A 20,218-nucleotide genomic window follows, 5' to 3' on the forward strand; every position below is an offset into this window, starting at 1 on the left:
GTCATGGCCTTCGTGTGTGTTTTGTTTTATTGTGAAATGCAATTAATTAGTTCTCAAAACTGACGAAATATGGATTATGGAAAATAGGAAAATGATGTAGGAAAATTGACATTTCAGTGAAAACTACTATTTTTCTGAAAAACTTTAGGTTCCAAGCTTCAAAATGAGGTGTCATTGATTAAAATCCGTTCAGCCGTTTTCCCGTAATTTCCATTACCAGTTAAAGTTATGTATTTAGATTGATAGTTTTTTGTTAATATATAATATGAAACGTAACTGGCCGTGTATATCGATTGTAACAATGACAACATCCATTTATATTAAGGAAGGCTGTAAAATACCACGTAAACTGCAGTTTCACTATTTCCGTGTAGTGTCCTTATTATTATTGTTGTAAAATACTAAAAGTATATGAATAATTTAAAATAAATTCATATTAAATAATAACGTGAACATATTATAAAAGTCGTATTTGAATGAATGAATGAATGTTGGCCATGATGTCCCATGTTGGGCACAGGCCTCCTGTGATGGGGTTGGAACCCCCTCGACAGGGATGGCTCAAGTGTACTCGCTTGGTGAGCCAATCCAGGCGAGCTTGTCGTGTATGCTACTTTTGTGACATGGTTAATAACCCTGTTCAACTTTAACTAGTCTCAGCACTGTTCTTTGTTCATTTTGATTGCTATTTACATTATTTAACTGACACTTTCTGAACACTGACTTTACTATTTACAATATCTTAATCTACATGTTTTTAAAAAAATAATCTCGTAAAATTAGCTTTCCACCTCGCCATGTTTGCTAAAGTCCTCGGAAAACGATATAATTTAGTAACGGCATTTCTTCTGCAGCTCAGTGTACAAACGGGTTTATTTCCGTGAATAATATTTATATTTGTTATTAATTTTTAGTTGTTCTTAATTATTATGCAATGACAGTGCCCATAGCAACACCTTCTTGTTTCTTGACAATATAGAATCTTGAATCCGATGTAGAAAGCATCTTTCTTATACGAATAGCCTCTCTAATTAAAAAGAGATGTCTATTGCGGACTAGCGATCCCTGTCCAGTGAAGTCCACCACGCTCGTAAATTTCAGGATCGGAGTGAATTTTGTGCAGGCCAGAACTTGTTCCTTGTAGGCGCATGGCATTACCGGTTAGGATGGGAATCATCGTCCTTTATTCTCAAAGTTCAAAGTTCCTTGCAACAAGGATGATAGAAAATATCCAATAAAGCCTTCGTGACCAGTTCGACGTCCGTGTGAAAGAAGGGTTATTAAACGCACGCCATTCTTCTTCTGGTGAACGTAATCATCTTACGTAAACGGTGTAAATGTACTGCATATTTTATTATTATTATTGTTATTATTATTATTACTGCTATTATTATTATTACTACTACTACTATTATTACTACTATTATTATTATTATTATTATTATTACTATTACTATTATTATTATTATTATTATTATTATTATTATTATTGTTATTATTATTATTATTATTATTATTATTATGACAGTTATTTGACAGTCACGAAGCTTGAGTTGTTGAGGTTGCTAGGAACAATAGACTGTGCAGGTACTATTTCGCATTGTCTGTAATGAGGCGGTAGTAGCGATCCTAGTGGTTAGCAACTATTTATGGACGCATATTTATTACATATTAAGCTTCGTGACTGTAATACTAGACTGTGATATTACCTACAGAACTCATAAAGGCAGACGAACTTATGCTTGTGAAAGTTCTATATAAAGTTATAAGATTAATATATGGACATCAGGGAGTACCCAATGAACGAGAAGAAGGATTAATACATTTTGTATATAACAAAACTCATCCACTTAAGTGCCATTTTTTTTCATGTGACTACGTTTTTATTTAAGATGCAAGAAAAATCCTAGTAACAAGACAGAAAATATACCGGGTTGAGCACGAATATCCTATTCATCTCATCTCACTTGGTCTGAATCTAACTTTCTCCTAGATTAATTAATGCGATATAAAATGAAAGTGAAAATTAATAGAGTAATTAAAATGACTAAGTGTCTGTAACCTTCATAGTAAAAACTGGAAATGTCCTAGAAATTGATAAATTACAAGAACTTGAAGTTAAATACTGTAATTAGAAGAAATGAACAAGAAGATCATGAAAAATAACACATTGAAAATTAAAATAGCATGGACAATAACATGAAAAATAACTAATTAAAATATTACAAGACATGAACAGTAAGATTATGGAAAATTACATATGCAAAATTAGAATAACATGAACAAGAACGTGAAAAATAACAAATTAAATAATTACAAGAAATAAACAAGAAAACCATGAAAAATAACACTTTGAAAATTAGAATAACATGAATAAGAACATGAAAAATAATAAATTAAATAATTAGAAGAAATAAACAACATCATGAAAAATAACATTTTAAATACTTACAAAAAATGAACAAGAAGATCACGAAAAATAACAAATTTAAAATTAAAATAACATGAAAAATAACAAATAAATACAAGAAATGAACAGAAAGATTATAAAAATAACACATTGAAAAATAAATTACACCAACGAAAATAACAAATAAAATAGTTACAAGAAATAGACAAGAAGATCATGAAAAATAACACATTGAAAATTAGAATAACATGAATAAGAACATGAAAAATAACAAATTAAATCATTACAAGAAATAAACAAGAAAATCATGAAAAATAACACTTCGAAAATTAAAATAACATGGACAAGAACATGAAAAATAACAAATGGAATAATTACAAGAAATAAACAAGAAAATCATGAAAAATAACACTTCGAAAATTAAAATAACATGGACAAGAACATGAAAAATAACAAATGGAATAATTACAAGAAATAAACAAGAAAATCATGAAAAATAACACTTCGAAAATTAAAATAACATGGACAAGAACATGAAAAATAACAAATGGAATAATTACAAGAAATAAACAAGAAAATCATGAAAAATAACACTTCGAAAATTAAAATAACATGGACAAGAACATAAAAAATAACAAATGGAATAATTACAAGAAATAAACAAGAAAATCATGAAAAATAACACTTCGAAAATTAAAATAACATGGACAAGAACATGAAAAATAACAAATGGAATAATTACAAGAAATAAACAAGAAAATCATGAAAAATAACACTTCGAAAATTAAAATAACATGGACAAGAACATGAAAATAACTAAAATACTCCAAGAAATGAACAAGATCATCATGGAAAATTACACATTGAAAATTGAAATAACATGAACAAGAACATGAAAAATAACAAATGGAATAATTACAAGAAATAAACAAGAAAATCATGAAAAATAACACTTCGAAAATTAAAATAACATGGACAAGAACATGAAAAATAACAAATGGAATAATTACAAGAAATAAACAAGAAAATCATGAAAAATAACACTTCGAAAATTAAAATAACATGGACAAGAACATGAAAAATAACAAATGGAATAATTACAAGAAATAAACAAGAAAATCATGAAAAATAACACTTCGAAAATTAAAATAACATGGACAAGAACATGAAAATAACTAAAATACTCCAAGAAATGAACAAGATCATCATGGAAAATTACACATTGAAAATTGAAATAACATGCACAAGAACATGAAAAATAACAAATGGAATAATTACAAGAAATAAACAAGAAAATCATGAAAAATAACACTTCGAAAATTAAAATAACATGGACAAGAACATGAAAAATAACAAATGGAATAATTACAAGAAATAAACAAGAAAATCATGAAAAATAACACTTCGAAAATTAAAATAACATGGACAAGAACATGAAAAATAACAAATGGAATAATTACAAGAAATAAACAAGAAAATCATGAAAAATAACACTTCGAAAATTAAAATAACATGGACAAGAACATGAAAATAACTAAAATATTCCAAGAAATGAACAAGATCATCATGGAAAATTACACATTGAAAATTGAAATAACATGAACAAGAACATGAAAAATAACAAATGGAATAATTACAAGAAATGAACAAGAGAATTACAAAAATAAGAAATTAAAAAATTACGAAAAATGAACAAGAAAATCATGAAAAATAACAAATTTAAAATTAAAATAACATTAATAAGAACATGAAAAATAACAAATAAAAATAATTACAAGAAATGAACAAGAAGATCATTATAAAAAACACAGTGAAAAATCGAATAACATGAACAATAACATGAAAAATAACTAATTAAATAATTAGAAGAAGTGAACAACATCATAAAAAATAATAAATTAAATAATTACAAGAAATGAACAAGGGAATCACGAAAAATAACAAATTTATAATGAAAATACCATGAAGAAGAACATGAAAAATAACAAATAATTACAAGAAATAAACAACAAGATTATGAAAAATAATACACTGGAAATTAAATTACACCAACAAGAAGACCATGAAAAATAACAAATAAAAATTACAATAAATGAACAAGAACACGAAAAATAACGAAATGAAAATTAAAATAACATGAAGAAAACCATGAAAAACAACTAATTTAAAAATTCCAAGAAATGAACAAGAAGAATATGACAAGTATAAACATTGAAAATGGAAGCAACAGGAACAAAAGAACATGAAAAATAACAAATTGAAAATTAAAATGATGTGAAAAAGAACATGAAACATAATAAATTGAAAGATTATAAGAACATGAAAAGTAACAAATTGAAAATTAAAATGATGTGAAAAAGAACATGAAACATAATAAATTGAAAGATTATAAGAACATGAAAAATAACAAATTGAATATTAAAATGATGTGAAAAAGAACATGAAACATAATAAATTGAAAGATTATAAGAACATGAAAAATAATAAATTGAAATTTAAAATTACACGAAAAAAGGATGAAAAGTAGCAGGAATATAAAGAAAGAGAAGGATAAATAATAAAAATAAAGTTGTCAACGATAATAACAAGATTAGAAACATGGAGCCTATGAAGAAGAAAAACATAAGGAAGAAAAAGAGTAAATACAAGTGTAAGAAGAATAAAAATAAAAGAAAGATGGAATTTTACTGTGTTTTAGGTTCTCGTCAGTTTATGCACAGTGGCTTAACTCAATTAAAATAGTCGACATCTGTTTCACGAATTTGGATACAACAGACGTCAAAGAATCCAGTGAGTCACACATCACGGGATGAGAGGTGGCCGACCTATTTGCTGGCGGACCGTTACGGCAACTTCACAGGCGTAATGAGGCGGAATCCACACGTGTGCATTGGTGTGGGACTATGACAAGCCGAAAATTAAAGTACCTTCATTGTGCAGCTTGTCAGGGGGGTGGGGACTGTTGCATTGGGGAATTTATCTGCGAAATGCTGAATGGAACGTAATTGAGACAATTTAAAACGTCACCTCACGATTTTATAAAGCCTGCGCGCGCACGCACACACGAAAACACACACACAGAATCCGAATTCTCACTAAAATTAAATGATGATGATTATTATTATTATTATTATTATTATTATTATTATTACCGGTACTAGTATCATATTTTATAATACAGCCCCATTATCATGATCTGAATGATATTACTATTTACAGTTTATTTTCTTGAACTATTATTCAAAAGACATACATAAATGAAATCATTTAATATGCACCAAATAAGAAGGTGAACTTCAGCGAATGAAACAAGATGAAATGTTACATAATTAAATATAACAAAACATGATTATAGTACATTATGCAACGAGCCTATAATGGTAGTAATTAAGACGCGAGTATGTTCATGAAACGAGCGCAAGCGAGTTTCATAAGTTTCATACGAGCGTCTTAATTACTACCATTATAGGCAAGTTTCATACGACTTTTTATGCTCGACCATATTTCTAACTTGAAATTATTCATAAGTATTCATGTTATTCTTATCTGATTGGGGAGCCGAACTGATCTTGTGCAATATCTCGTAACTTTTGAGATGTGCGCAGACGCGAAAGTATTGATTTTTTTCCGAGGAACAAATGTCATTGACCTTGATATAATCTAGAGAGTAAAATGAACATTAATCTTGATATAACCTTGAAAATGATTTAGACATTGAAAAACGAGATGACAAATTGAATTTATTTGAATATTATTTACAATTAACGCTAATTATTATAGTAACAGAACATAACCTTCTGTGACAGTATTGGATTTCCAGCCTCCGTGACGTTTCGCTATTTGTTCTTCGATTGCATATCCGAGAATAATCGATACTTGCGCTTTCATATTGCTACAATAGTGTTTTCTGATTGGTGGAACACCTGAACTTTAATGAAGAGGTGTACTTTAATGAGGTCCATTAAAGGGCTGCTATCAGGTGTATAATTTAATTACTACATTTCGGCATGGTCGAGCATAAAATATAATAAAATTGAATAAGTACAGCATGACAAAATGTAACTGGATTAAATAGAAAAGAAATATGCTGAGATGTAAGAGAATTAAATAGAATAAAGCATGATGAAATGTAACAGAATGAAATGGAGTGAAACCTGGTGAATTGTAGCGAGATAAAGTGGAATAAACAGCGTTAAACTGAATAAAACATCTTGAAAGATAATGGAAGTAAATATAATAAAACATGATGAAATGTAACAATTAAATAGAATATAACGTGACGGAATATGACAGAATAAAATAGAATAAAAGATGCTGAATATTAATTGTATTAGGTAGAATAAAACATAATGAGAATAAAATGAAATGCGATGAAATGTAATAGAACTGAATACAACTTGATGGATTGTTATGGAATTGAATAGAATAAAACATGATGAAATGTAATGAAATTAAATAGATTGAAACATGACGAAATGTTACAGAATTAACTAGAGTAAAACATGATGAAATGTAATACGATTAAAAGGATACAATATTATAAAGTCAAATTATATTAAATATTGTAGAATGGAAGGGAATATAGTAGTCGTAGAATAAAATATAATAAAACACGATTTAGTAGAATTAAATACAGTGTCCCAAAAGTCTCCATACGAAGAAAATGTAAGTTCAAAATAAAAATGACACATAATGTGCTGAATCTGTTCAACTCGGTCCCCAGATTTCACACCCCTTGATTTTTGCCTTTAGGGTCATTTCTTTATTCCCCAAGCACCCTTCATCTACAAGCTCTTATCGTCGATGTTTGTCATGTGACGACGGACATGTTGCAGCGTTTGCATCGAAACAGGTTGGAACACATTCGCCGACCTGTGCCTTGTTTTCGAAAGACCTTATATTAATTAATTAATTAATGTATTTATTTATTTGTTTAACCTGGTAGAGATAAGGCCATCAGGCCTTCTCTTCTCCTCTAGCAGGGGATTACAACTACAATATTAAGAATATAATTACAATTATAATTACAATTAATATTGCATTTACAAGTACAATAAAAATCAAAGTACTAAAAGATTAACTGATTAATAAAAGCTAGACAGTTTATTGTAAAAGTTAAGAAGAGAGAAACATTTTTTTTATTAATTAAGTAAAAATTAAACCTACTCTACGCAGTAAGAAAATGCTTAATAAGTTTGCTTTTGAACGCTACTAAATTCCGACAGTCTCTGATGTCACTGGATAGAGTATTCCATAAGCGCGAGAGCGAGATTGTGTATGATGATGAATACGATGATGTCTTATGTCTTGGTATAGCTAGTATGCGGCTATTTTGCGTGCGTGTGAAGAGATTATGATATGATGACAGGTAACTGAAACGGGAGGCACGGTAGGTAGGTGTAGAGGTGTGAAGGACTTGGAAAAGGAGAACAAGAGAATGAAAATTTCTACGTTCGTTAAGCTGTAGCCAGTTTAAAGTTTGGAAGGATGGGGTAATGTGGTCAGCGCGACGGACATCGCAGAGCACATTATATGACATTTCTATTTTGAATTGACATTTTCTATGTATGGAGACTTTTGAGACACTCTGTAGAATGAACTGCTTTGATATATATGATAATATTACATAGAATAAAATAGGTTAAGAGTGATATAATAAAATAAAATAAAATAAAATGTTATGAAGTGTAATAAAATTTATAGAGTAAAATACGATTAAGTGCAATTAAATTGGGCAGTATAAACACGATGAAATATAATATAATTATTCAGTACAATTAAATTCCATAAAATATACTCCCTCCGTTCCAAAATATGGTATAGTAACAAACAAAACAAGTTTGATTATTGCGCATGCGTGCACGAAATGTTTCGCGGTGTGGTATTCTGTTCAGTAGTGAAGGGACTATCAGACAGTGCAGCTGTGAATGTTTCTAACCTTCTGTAGTGCTTCAAACTATAATATTTAAATAGTTCATTATGAATAGAAATCAAATGGGCACCTGTTGTGGTGTTCCTGTAACACCAACCCAGTCAATTCTGAATATAACTTCTAAGGCACAGCAGTTGTACAAAAACGGGTTATAATTTATTTCAGTTTTTATGTTAATTTGCCTCTCTGAAAACAATGTTTGTTTTTTTCTTTTATTAATTTGACATCACACAGATTGAAATGTATCTAATTTTTATGTTTTTCTTATGCTAATTTATCAAACAAATAAGTATCTAGGAGATGTATTAAAGTTACATTATATTACTGAGAACTTTAACAAATGTATACCATATTTTGGAACAGAATTAATTACATCTTTCTATGCCATATTTTGGAACTGAGGGAGTAATTAGTACGATTAAATGGTATAAAATAGTAAGAATATAATATATACTCGAGTATCCAAAAAATATTAAATGTAATAAAATATAATAAATTATACTGAAATATAATAAAGTTCAAATATTGTATGTATGTATGTATTTATTCACACTGCAATGGGTATATACCCGTGGCAGTGGTAACTAATTACACTCAATAATGACAATAATAAACTTATTAATTAAAAATACAATTAATGATAATACTAATAATTAATACTAATAATAATAATAATAATAATAATAGTAATAATAATAATAATAATAACAACAACAGGGAATATACTAAATTAAATGAAACGATCACTTAAAATAACATTTGAAATATTCCAATTTGTATTTTAAAACTAAGATCGAACTAAAACCCACGAGTATATGTTCATATCTGCACAAGTACCTTTCAACATTACACTCATTTCGCTGTCAACTCACTCACTGCACTGGAACTACGACACATTTCACTGATTATATCCTGATTTCACTAACACTTCAAAAACATTTCACTGTTCAAATACTTTGCACTGCCACTATAACCTATACAGCTTCACTGACAGGAACACGTTTCACTTACACAGCACACTTCACTGACACGACATACTTCTTCACTGATACAACACACTTCACTGACACAACATAATTCTTCACTGATACAACACTTCAATAACAACATATCGTTTACACCCTTTAAGTACTGTGTATAATTACCGTCTATTAGTAAGGTCCTTAAGCCTATTTTTAAATACATTTTTGGTTGTTGGTAAAGCCTTTAGTAAGTCTGCAGGTAAAGCATTCCAGTCCCTGATAGTACGATTGAGAAAAGAAAACTTTCCAGTGTCCGTCCTCTGTCTTCTTTCCCTCCATGTATATGAGTGGTCGTTCCTTGAAGAGTAATTTGGCGGCTGCAACCTATTTTTTATTTCTCTCCAGGCAGGCTCACCTCTGTATGTTTTGAACAGTGCACATAATCGAATTCGCGTTCTCCTGTCCGTGAGTGTGTCCCATTTTAATGGTGAATTTTTCCGACAACACTTAAGAGCCCGTTTTTTAATCTTTTCCAGTGTCTTAATATGTTCTAATTTGTAAGGATCCCAACATGCAGCACCATATTCCATTACTGGACGTACTAGTGATTTATTATGGAATATAATAATTTAAAATACAAAAAAATGAAAATGATACAAGTTAGAAGAGTTATACTAAATGAATAAAGGAAAATAATAGAAATAAACAATAAAGGTTAAAGAATAAACAATAGCTTAATATAGAATAAAATTAAAATTGAATACTTGTTTTATTCTGATATACAATTAATTTGTATAATATGGATTTATAAGCACAATAAAATTCGTTCAAGACACTAGAAAATTCGTGATCCGTACAAATAATTTATCAGCATATCAATAACAACTTCATAAAATTACTTACAAAAAACATTCCCAAAAAATAATATACACTTATGAAAAATAAATAAAAAATTATTTGAATAACAATATTTTCACCGTTACAATTACACGTATATAAAAACTAAATATAAACATTTACATAGAGATAATAAAAAGTTCGTCCAAACGGTTGGACTCTGGAAGGGTACCCAAAACGCTCATTGCATGTCCGCGTTGAATAACAATACTTAAGCGTTGACGCAAATAAGTAGTGCAACGGCGATCACCAGTAATGGAGATCAAAATTTGGCCGATTTGAGATACCAAAACTTCAGCGTCATGACTCCAAGGAAAATTAAATAGATTATTATATAATATAGATGAATAGAAACAAGTGAAATAGGATACAGTATTCTACAATTAAATGCTATATTGTTAAATAGTTCAGAATATAAAAGAATAAAAAAATGTAATTGAACATAATTAAATTAAAATAGTTAAATGGATGCACAATGTGTTAATAGAGTGGAATGGAATAATATAAAAACATCGGAATAGCGTCTAATAAAACCGACTCGCATGGAAATGAAAGTCTACATGATGTGAGCCGGTTCATTGAATCCAGCATTTTTCGTGTGTGTGTCGGGTAACATAACATCCAATAATTTGTTTCCACAGTGTAGGTCAGTTGTCATGAACAGGCGGGGGGAGTGTAGGGGTCCGGTTGATTTTTATGTAATGCTGTCAGTTGCTGTCCTGGAGCGGTTTATGGAAACCGGCGTGCATAACATGCAAATGAAATTAATTACTAATTATGACTTGGATTGACAGATTGATTGGCTTGTACATGAGTAAGTGGGAAGCCGTTACAGGGTCGCGTCAAAAGATTTACAAATCCGTTCGTTCTGGGCCACGAAGTTAGTTATTTTGTTATCTAGTTGAGTACGTGGATGATCATTCGCGTGGGACGATTAAAAGTCCTCATTTCTTAATATTACCTTGGGGATAAAGTAACAAGGGCAGATATATTTAGTTTTGAACTAAATAAATCGTCCCTACCAAGTTCAATCACATTGAGTACCTCCTATGAACAAGTATTCAGATCTCAGAAAGTATGTGTTGTAGGACCCATGTTTATTAGACATTATTTTCTTGTTACGATGCTTACTAACACCTCCTAAAATATTGGATACTTTTGTAACACCCTGTATATTCTACCCACATTAATAGGAAAAATGAAAGGATTAGGTGGAACGGAAATTTTATTGTACTCGTCGCCATGGAAATAAGTCATATCCGGTAAACCCAGCAATGTGATAGAGTCCATTCTTATACTCGAGGGGAGTCCCTATACGTACGTACATACTGTCCGTTACTCAGGAGAAGACGAGCGGAAAGAATGTGACCTTCTTGACTATCGCTGCTGATTATTATAAACATCGCTCAGATAAGCATCCCAGTAGCCAGGTTATTACTCGTGCAGGAAACATGAGTAACAATGCGTATGGAAATTAAAGCTAAGTTGAACAGAAGGAGACCTAATGTTTCCGCTTACTGCAGTACAAATATTTCACGTCTTGTCGTACGTTATCTGTTCACATCCCTTCCTCCTCAGTCCGCTCTCGTCTTCTCCTGAGTCACCGACAGTACGTACGTACGTACGTACATACATACATACATACATACATACATACATACATACATACATACATACATACTGTTCTCCAACCAGGAGATAAACCGTGAAAGGAATGTGCTTACTATTGCGTCATCTATTGGAGCGAAGTAGATAGATAACATTAGAGTTACAAGGTCAGTTTAAAAACCATGCGCTCTCCTGCATATGTTATTTCCTGTATGGAGGGATTAAAAGACCAGGAGATTAACCGTGATCTAATTTTGTAACTAGGGTAGTATAAAAATGTGTATAGGCCTATCAGTGTTGTTGTTTGTGCTGTGAGAGCTAGCCATAGAGATACGAGTACCCACGTGTGTGACCTTATGACATCTTATGACATCAACATTCATTCACAGCATTACCCCGCTCCCTTTCATTCCCTGGAGACTTTCTCGTGGTTGGAATATAGTACGTACATACGTACATACATACATACAAACATACATACATACATACATACATACATACATACATACATAACCTACTAGGAAGAGTTTATTACAATCCATCTATTTTGTATTATTTCATTCTATTAAAATATTTTCATAGAAATTTTAATAACTTTGAAAGGTACATACATAAATATAGAACTAAAAATATGAATTCTCTGCGTTTTTCTGAACCAAAATGTAAAACCAATGCAGCTTTTTATCATAGCATGAGTCAAGGTCCCAGAAGCAAATTTCATTCCAATATTATTTTAACCACGAATCCTCTCAAATTAATAAAAAAAAAATGTATTGGATTTATACTTTGGATATAAACATATTAAACACTTTTTAATCTGTAATTTATTCACTCTCAATTTTAATTTTATTTTTGTTTGTATTGGAATCCCCTCTTGAGCACGAGTCTTACTCATTCAGGAGTGGGTTAGTTTATCTTTCATTGTATTTATTAACTTGTATTCATTTCAAACTTATTACTTACTTACTTGCTTTTAAGGAACCCGTAGGTTCATTGCCGCCCTCACATAAGCCCTCCATTGGTCCCTATCCTGAGCAAGATTAATCCAGTCTCTACCATCATATCCCACCTCCCTCAAATCCATTTTAATATTATCTTCCCATCTACGGCTCGGCCTACCCAAAGGTCTTTTTCCCTCCGGCCTCCCAATTATCACTTTATATGCATTTCTGGATTCGCCCATACGTGCTACATTAGCAATAAATAAAGAAATAAATAAATTAATTAATTAATTAATAAAATGGGACTCTTGCAATATATTAAAAAAATAATGTTATTCGGTTGTGCTTTGACATGGATAGGGAACAAACGCGTGCACAATACATGAGTAAAGGTAATCATAGGAATTTCCTCAAATCTCCTCCCCTGTCACTTTTTTAGTCTAAGGACCACTCAGCTATTTTAAATAATTTTATGCATATTCAGGACTGGAAGATTTTTTGTGTGTCATATTGTAAATTAGAGTCTATAAAGGCGGAAGAAATTGACTTTTTTTTATTACTTTCTTAAAGACCCAGTTATTTTTAATATAAATGCAGAATATTATATTTAGTTGTGTTCAGGCTTCATCCAAAGGCATGTTCCTCTCTTAATACTCCTGTATTAAGAAGGCAGCTTTCGGGTTGATTTCGTCATGAAAGCGAAAATAGATATAACATCACATTCATACAGCACTGATAATTAGTTACTGTTAATCAGCGATCGCTCGCTAAATATGAATAGTGGAACAAGGTTAAGATAGTTTCGCAGTTGTGGCATCTCTCGAATGGTGAGATGATTTCTAAATTTCTTGGTCCAGGGAAAATACACATCTCTACGACAAAACTCTTAAAAATATTATTATGTTTTGTGGACAAAAAGAAACTGAAGTGTATAAAATTATAGTATTTTATATGGACCAAATAAAGTTTAAATAATCAAGTAATATAATATTGCGACAGGATATCAAGTTTTCTGTGCGTAAGAATCTATTTTAATGTTACCTGTCCTCGATTCACTCAGGAGTTACCGTAATAGCATATAGCATTATGTCCATCTAGAGAAACTACACTTTCAAATGGTGAAATAATAATTATACAAATCGGTTAAGTAGCTTCTGAGATTACTTCAAACACACTAACATTCTCTGTATGTTAATATTGATAAATATTTATTTAGTCCCCATCATAGATTATATCCCCATAAAATAGTTATAAATGAATAGCTTCGGCTTGTTGTGCAAGACCCCTTATAAACGAAGTCATTTGTTTTCATTTCATTATAACCTATTAGTCTGAGGTGGCGATGATAAAAAGCATTGTTATTTTAAAACTCGTGTATCTCATTAAATATCAATTCTATCGAAATTTTGAATAGAATAAAAGTTATCGGAAATGATTTTGAAAGGGACTTTTGTTATGTAATATATTTCATAAAATCAACAATAAGCCAGATATTTCGATTTATTTATTTCAGGCCCCCTTGTAACCCGCCTTTTAAATAAAGTATTTTGAATGCCATATAGCCTAAAATCTAAGTTAGAACAAACTTAATTTATATTCCAGTTTTCATATAAATCGGTTCAGCCATTATCGCGTGACAAGGTAACAAACATCCAGACAGACATACAAACATACAAACAAAAATGTCAGAAAGGCGATTTTTATTTATTTAACTAGCTAACTAGTCAGTACAAATTAAAATTATAAAACAAAAATGTTTCTAGCCACTACCGTAAGAGCCAGGCTCTTGTACGGTGTGGTCTTAGCCAATAATATAACATAAACTTTACGACAGATTACTAAATATAGTAAGTAACTTAATTGACAATAATTTTTGGTCTCAGGATGGTTAATTATACATGTTAACACCAATTATTTTTGAAAAAGTGAAAATTACCAGAAAAATTTTGGTTACAGATTTATAAATAGTATAGTAATGATCCCCTAGAATATGCCATTAGGAAAGTTCAGGATAACACACAGGGTATATAATTGAACGGGTTACATCAACTGCTTGTCTATGCGGATGACGTGAATGTGTCAGGAAAAAATCCACAAACGATTAGAGTAAACACGGAAATTCTACTTGAAGCAAGTAAACCAATAGGTTTGGAAGTAAATTCCAAAAAGACTAAATACTGTATATGATTATGTCTCGTGAACAGAATATTGTACGAAATGGAAATATAAAAATTGGAAATTTATCCTTCGCAGAGGTGGAAAAATTCAAATATCGTGGAGCAACAGTAACAAATACAAATGATACTCGGAAGGAAATTAAACGCAGAACAAATATGGGAAATGCATGTTATTATTCGGTTGAGAAGTTTTTGTCATCTAGTCTGCTGTCGAAAAATCTGAAAGTTAGAATTTATAAAACAGTTATATTACCGGTTGTTCTATATGGTTGTGAAACTTGAACTCTCACTTTGAGAGAGGAACAGAGATTAAGGTTGTTTGAGAATAAGGTGCTTAGGAAAATATTTGTGGCTAAGAGGGATGAAGTTACAGGAGAATGGAGAAAGCTACACAACACAGAACTACACGCATTGTATTCTTCTCCTGACATAATTAGGAACATTAAATCCAGACGTTTGAGATGGGCAGGGTTTGTAGCACCTAGGGCGAATCCAGAAATGCATATAGAGTGTTAGTTGGAAGGCTGGAGGGAATAAGACCTTTGGGGAGGCCGAGACATAGATGGGAGGATAATATTAAAGTGGATTTGAGGGAGATGGGATAGGATGGTAGGGACTGGATTAATCTTGCACAGGATAGGGACCGATGGCGGGCTTATGTGAGGGCGGCAATGAACCTCCGGGTTCCTTAAAAGCCAGTAAGTAAGTAAGCCTATAGTAATAATCCCCTGTCACTTTTCTTTTTACACCATAACAACATTTTCTCTTATAGGCTAGTACGAATACCTAGTGAGAAAGCAAAATTGGTGTTTTACCGGTGACAGTCGCCGTAACTAATATTTGAAGATTATTACTATTTATGTGAGGTAAAAATGCCATTGCTTCGACAATTATCTCTTACGCAATGAAGTCCACAATGGACACGCGTCGTCAAACATCATGTCACGTGGATAACAGAATTTAAGTAAAGCTAGCGTGACTTATATGCATCAGCGATTTCACAAACGCATGGCACGAATGATAAAAGCTAGAATTGTTTTAAAGTGAACTGTAACAGACTTCGAGCTTCGCCGTTTTCAGGCCGGACTCTCAAATCTAAGCAGAACTGATTTTGAAAATGTCTATAGCAGTACAATGCGATGAAAATGAATGTTATGGATCACTTAAGCGATACATACTGGCCTATTGTTCTGTCTGCCTCCAAATTGTAATGAGGGCGACGAAATTGTTGGTAAATACTTATTTGACCCATTTCTTTCAGGGAAAAAGTTAGACAAATACTTGAGTCGCCTAGGATCAAACTGCACTTTATCCAAAAATCTGATTTGTCAGAAAAGACAAAAAAAATAGTGCAGTTAGACTCCAAACGGTGACTTTACTACTAAAGTTAAGGCAGATAAATTCCAGTTTGACTCCAAACGAGCAGTTTATCACATGCCCTGCATAATTCTACACTGAAACATACCTTAATTCCATATTTCATAATTTGGAGATAGTGGAGTTTGATTCTATGCAACTTAGCATACTCCTATCTTTCTTTCGCCTTCTTCTTAGTCTCCGTGTATGATCAATGTATCTTAATGTTGTGATAATAACAATAATTATAATTATAATAATAACAAAAATAATAATTGTAATAGTAATATTACTTACTTACAAATGGCTTTTAAGGAACCCGCAGGTTCATTGTCGCCCTCACATAAGCCCGCCATCGGTCCCTATCCTGTGCAAGATTAATCCAATCTCTATCATCATATCCCACCTCCCTCAAATCCATTTTAATATTATCCTACCATCTATGTCTCGGCCTCCCCAAAGGTCTTTTTCCCTCCGGCCTCCCAACTAACACTCTACAAGCATTTCTGGTTTCGCCCATACGTACTACATGCCCTGCCCATCTCAAACGTCTGGATTTAATGTTCCTAATTATATCAGGTGAAGAATACAATGTGTGCAGTTCTGCGTTGTGTAACTTTCTCCATTCTCCTGTAACTTCATCCATTTTAGCCCCAAATATTTTCCTAAGAACCTTATTCTCAAACGCCCTTAATCTCTGTTCCTCTCTCAAAGTGAGAGTCCAAGTTTCACAACCATACAGAACAACCGGTAATATAACTGTTTTATAAATTCTAACTTTCAGATTTTTCGACAGCAGACTAGATGACAAAAACTTCTCAACCGAATAATAACATGCATTTCCCATATTTGTTCTGCGTTTAATTTCCTTCCGAGTATCATTTGTATTTGTTACTGTTGGTCCAAGATATTTGAAGTTTTCCACCTCGTCGAAAGATAAGTTTCCAATTTTTATATTTCCATTTCGTACAATATTTCGGTCACGAGACATAATCATATACTTCGTCTTTTCGGGATTTACTTCCAAACCTATCGGTTTATTTGCTTCAAGTAATAATAATAATAATAATAATAATAAAATTAATCGTAGTAGTAGTAATGATGATGATGATGATAATAATAATAATAATAATAATAATAATTTATACTTATTTATTTATTTATTTATTTATTTATTTATTTATTTACTAACATTTAATGTGCTGTACAACAGCCAAACAGTTCAGAAGATGACAATATCATTACAAGAACATTAATAATGATAGAAATTACAATAAAAATACATAGTAATTTATTATTAGAATAAAGATAATTTGAAATATCATAATTGAAAATGAAAGATGGAATCTTATAAATGAATATAATACAGATGATAAAAAAGATAATGAGAATAATAATGCAATACATATCTAAACAAAAGACATAAATTAATAACAACTGACATAAAACTCCAAAAAGTATATACTACACATTAAATGGATCCAAGATCAATCCGTGCAAATTGGCATATTTTATACATCTGCATACGGACAGAGAGAGATTTAGGATTTTTATTGTGAAAAATTTTATGAAATCTTAAACCCATAGCAGGAATACGAAGACTGATATTGCTTAAGAAGGATTCACAATCAATATCACCCTTAATGACTTTACAAAAAAGTAAATAATCAAGATCCTGAAGTATGGAAAATAAACTGCAGCAATTAATCTCATATTTATATTCGGAATTAGGTAAAAATCTATAAGAACACAAGGAAATAGATTTTCATTGAATATTCTCCAATTTAGCCGAGTCAGTGGAAGTAATGGAGTTCCATACAACAGATTCATATTCAAGCTTGGATCTAACCAATGTATAGTATAAAATTAATAAACACATAGGAGTGGAAAAAGAATGGGTTATAGATATAATTAGACCAATCATTCTTATTGAATGGGTATAAATAATAATAATAATAATAATAATAATAATAATAATAATAATAATAATAACAATAATAATTGTCTTTTGTCTTGTAATATTTATTAGGACTATTTCGTGAATAAAATAAAAATGTAAATAATATATCCCTAAAATTCGCTCACAAAATGTTAATAATTGTATATTTATGAATACTTGACCTATTCAGACATTGTGAAATGGAAATAGATGAATATCGATTACTGCAATAAAGCAATTGAATGTTATTCAATAATGCCAATTGAGAAAAGCGAAATACAAGTTTAAAAATGTTATTGCGCTTTTCTCTTGTTATGTATAACATAAATACGTTTTCATTATCTGCTGAAATCATAATTTAATTTAAACATTTTATAGTATAATTACAGATAACCTGATTAATGCATTAATTAAATGAGCAATTGTCATGAAGGAGTGCCATTTTCTTTAGATACAATGGACATGGAATTAGAAGATGAAGATGTAGATGTGGAAGTAGGATTTCGCACTTTATTTAGTACAATGGATTCATGCTCATCGATTTACGTGGAAACAGTTGGCGACACTGACTAAACAAAAGAACGACCATGCCATAAATTTATAGTGATAAATCGAGCTGCAGAAATTATCGCGATGTATGACTGTGATTGATTGGAATTCAAAATTTCATTACACTTCATTGGCCGAAAATGGAATGACGTCATATAAACGAAACAAGATGAAACTCGCTCTTGGTATTACATATTGAGGAGAATATTAATGACAAATTCCTTTACGCAATTAACTGTGTGCTTGTTGGATTTATACAGTGACATCAAAAACGTTTTCCTTATATTTTTATTTATATTGTTTTTTGACTATACCACATAGGCTTTGCTTAATAATATATAGTTGACATGGTAATATTTTACAATCAGGACATAGTTAAAAATGCAAGGAAAAAGTTTTTATGTGAGGTCGTGCGTATTTACTTGGTTTCCGCACAAAACCAATCCGCGGAAAGTCTAAAATTCCACATTCAGCATACCCAACCTAACACACACAACAATTTCCCTCTTCTTACCGCTTAAGTGACATATTGATTTTACTGCTTTAGGCTTTTAACATATTATTTTTAGAGACGTTCAATATAATAATAATTATAAATTGGAAACTTACCACTGCAATTTCACCTAAATTGCACTCTTAATTATTGTTTTTAAATATTTGCAAAAATTTAGTAAACTCTACAACTCCACTAAAGTTACTGCATTCGTGATGCAAGTAACATTAAGGAAGCCGTGAAAAAATCAACAAGATTCCAGACTCATCATAGACTGGGGGGGGGGGGGAAGACAGACATATATCACGGCCTGCTGGAGTATACAGTAGTAAAGAGAGAAAACATTTTAAAGCAACAATGTTGAAGATAGATATTTTTGTTTTGCAAATTTGCCGTCATTGAACAAAAACCAAGATGGAGATTTCATTGCAACGAATTAGAAATTCCTCTTTCAGGTATGTAATAAACGATCTTCGCACAAAATAATGTTTTCTTTCAATTCTCGGAAATTAAAAAAGCTCAACTACGTTTCGCTTTTTCAAACTTTTCCTCGAACATGAAAATTTCAGCATACCGCTCTTGTAACGCATATTACTATTTCCTTGTATTTTTATTGTACCCTCTTTTTGACTATATCATGTAGGCCTTGATTAATAATGTATAGTTGCCATGGTAATATTTTACACTGCATAGGTACAATCCGGACATAGTTTAAAATGTAAGGAAAAAGTTTTTGGTGTAATTTTATAAATAGTTGTTACTGAGGTGTGGTGAAAGGGAAGGCTAATCGGGCATGTTACTCTATTGTAAGCGTAGGTTTTTTGCTATCCCCAAAATCTACTCGTACTACTAAATAACGTGTGTGTGTGGGGATGTACGATTTGTTGGAAGGCTGTCCTTGTTGTGACGAATGCGGTAGATGGGCGGTGATGGAGGTGCAGTGAAGGCTACACC

The 20,218-nt window shown here is 31.2% G+C and overlaps 1 protein-coding gene across 2 annotated transcripts in view; it reads left to right on the forward strand.

Moving 5' to 3' along the window:
• LOC138700215 (EF-hand calcium-binding domain-containing protein 4A-like) overlaps positions 1–20,218 on the forward strand; it is a 260,202-nt gene that overhangs the window by 25,715 nt on the left and 214,269 nt on the right. The gene's annotated exons all lie outside the window — the stretch shown is intronic.

This window comes from Periplaneta americana, chromosome 5 (assembly GCF_040183065.1).
Source record: "Periplaneta americana isolate PAMFEO1 chromosome 5, P.americana_PAMFEO1_priV1, whole genome shotgun sequence".
NCBI classification, from domain to species: Eukaryota; Metazoa; Arthropoda; class Insecta; order Blattodea; family Blattidae; genus Periplaneta; species Periplaneta americana.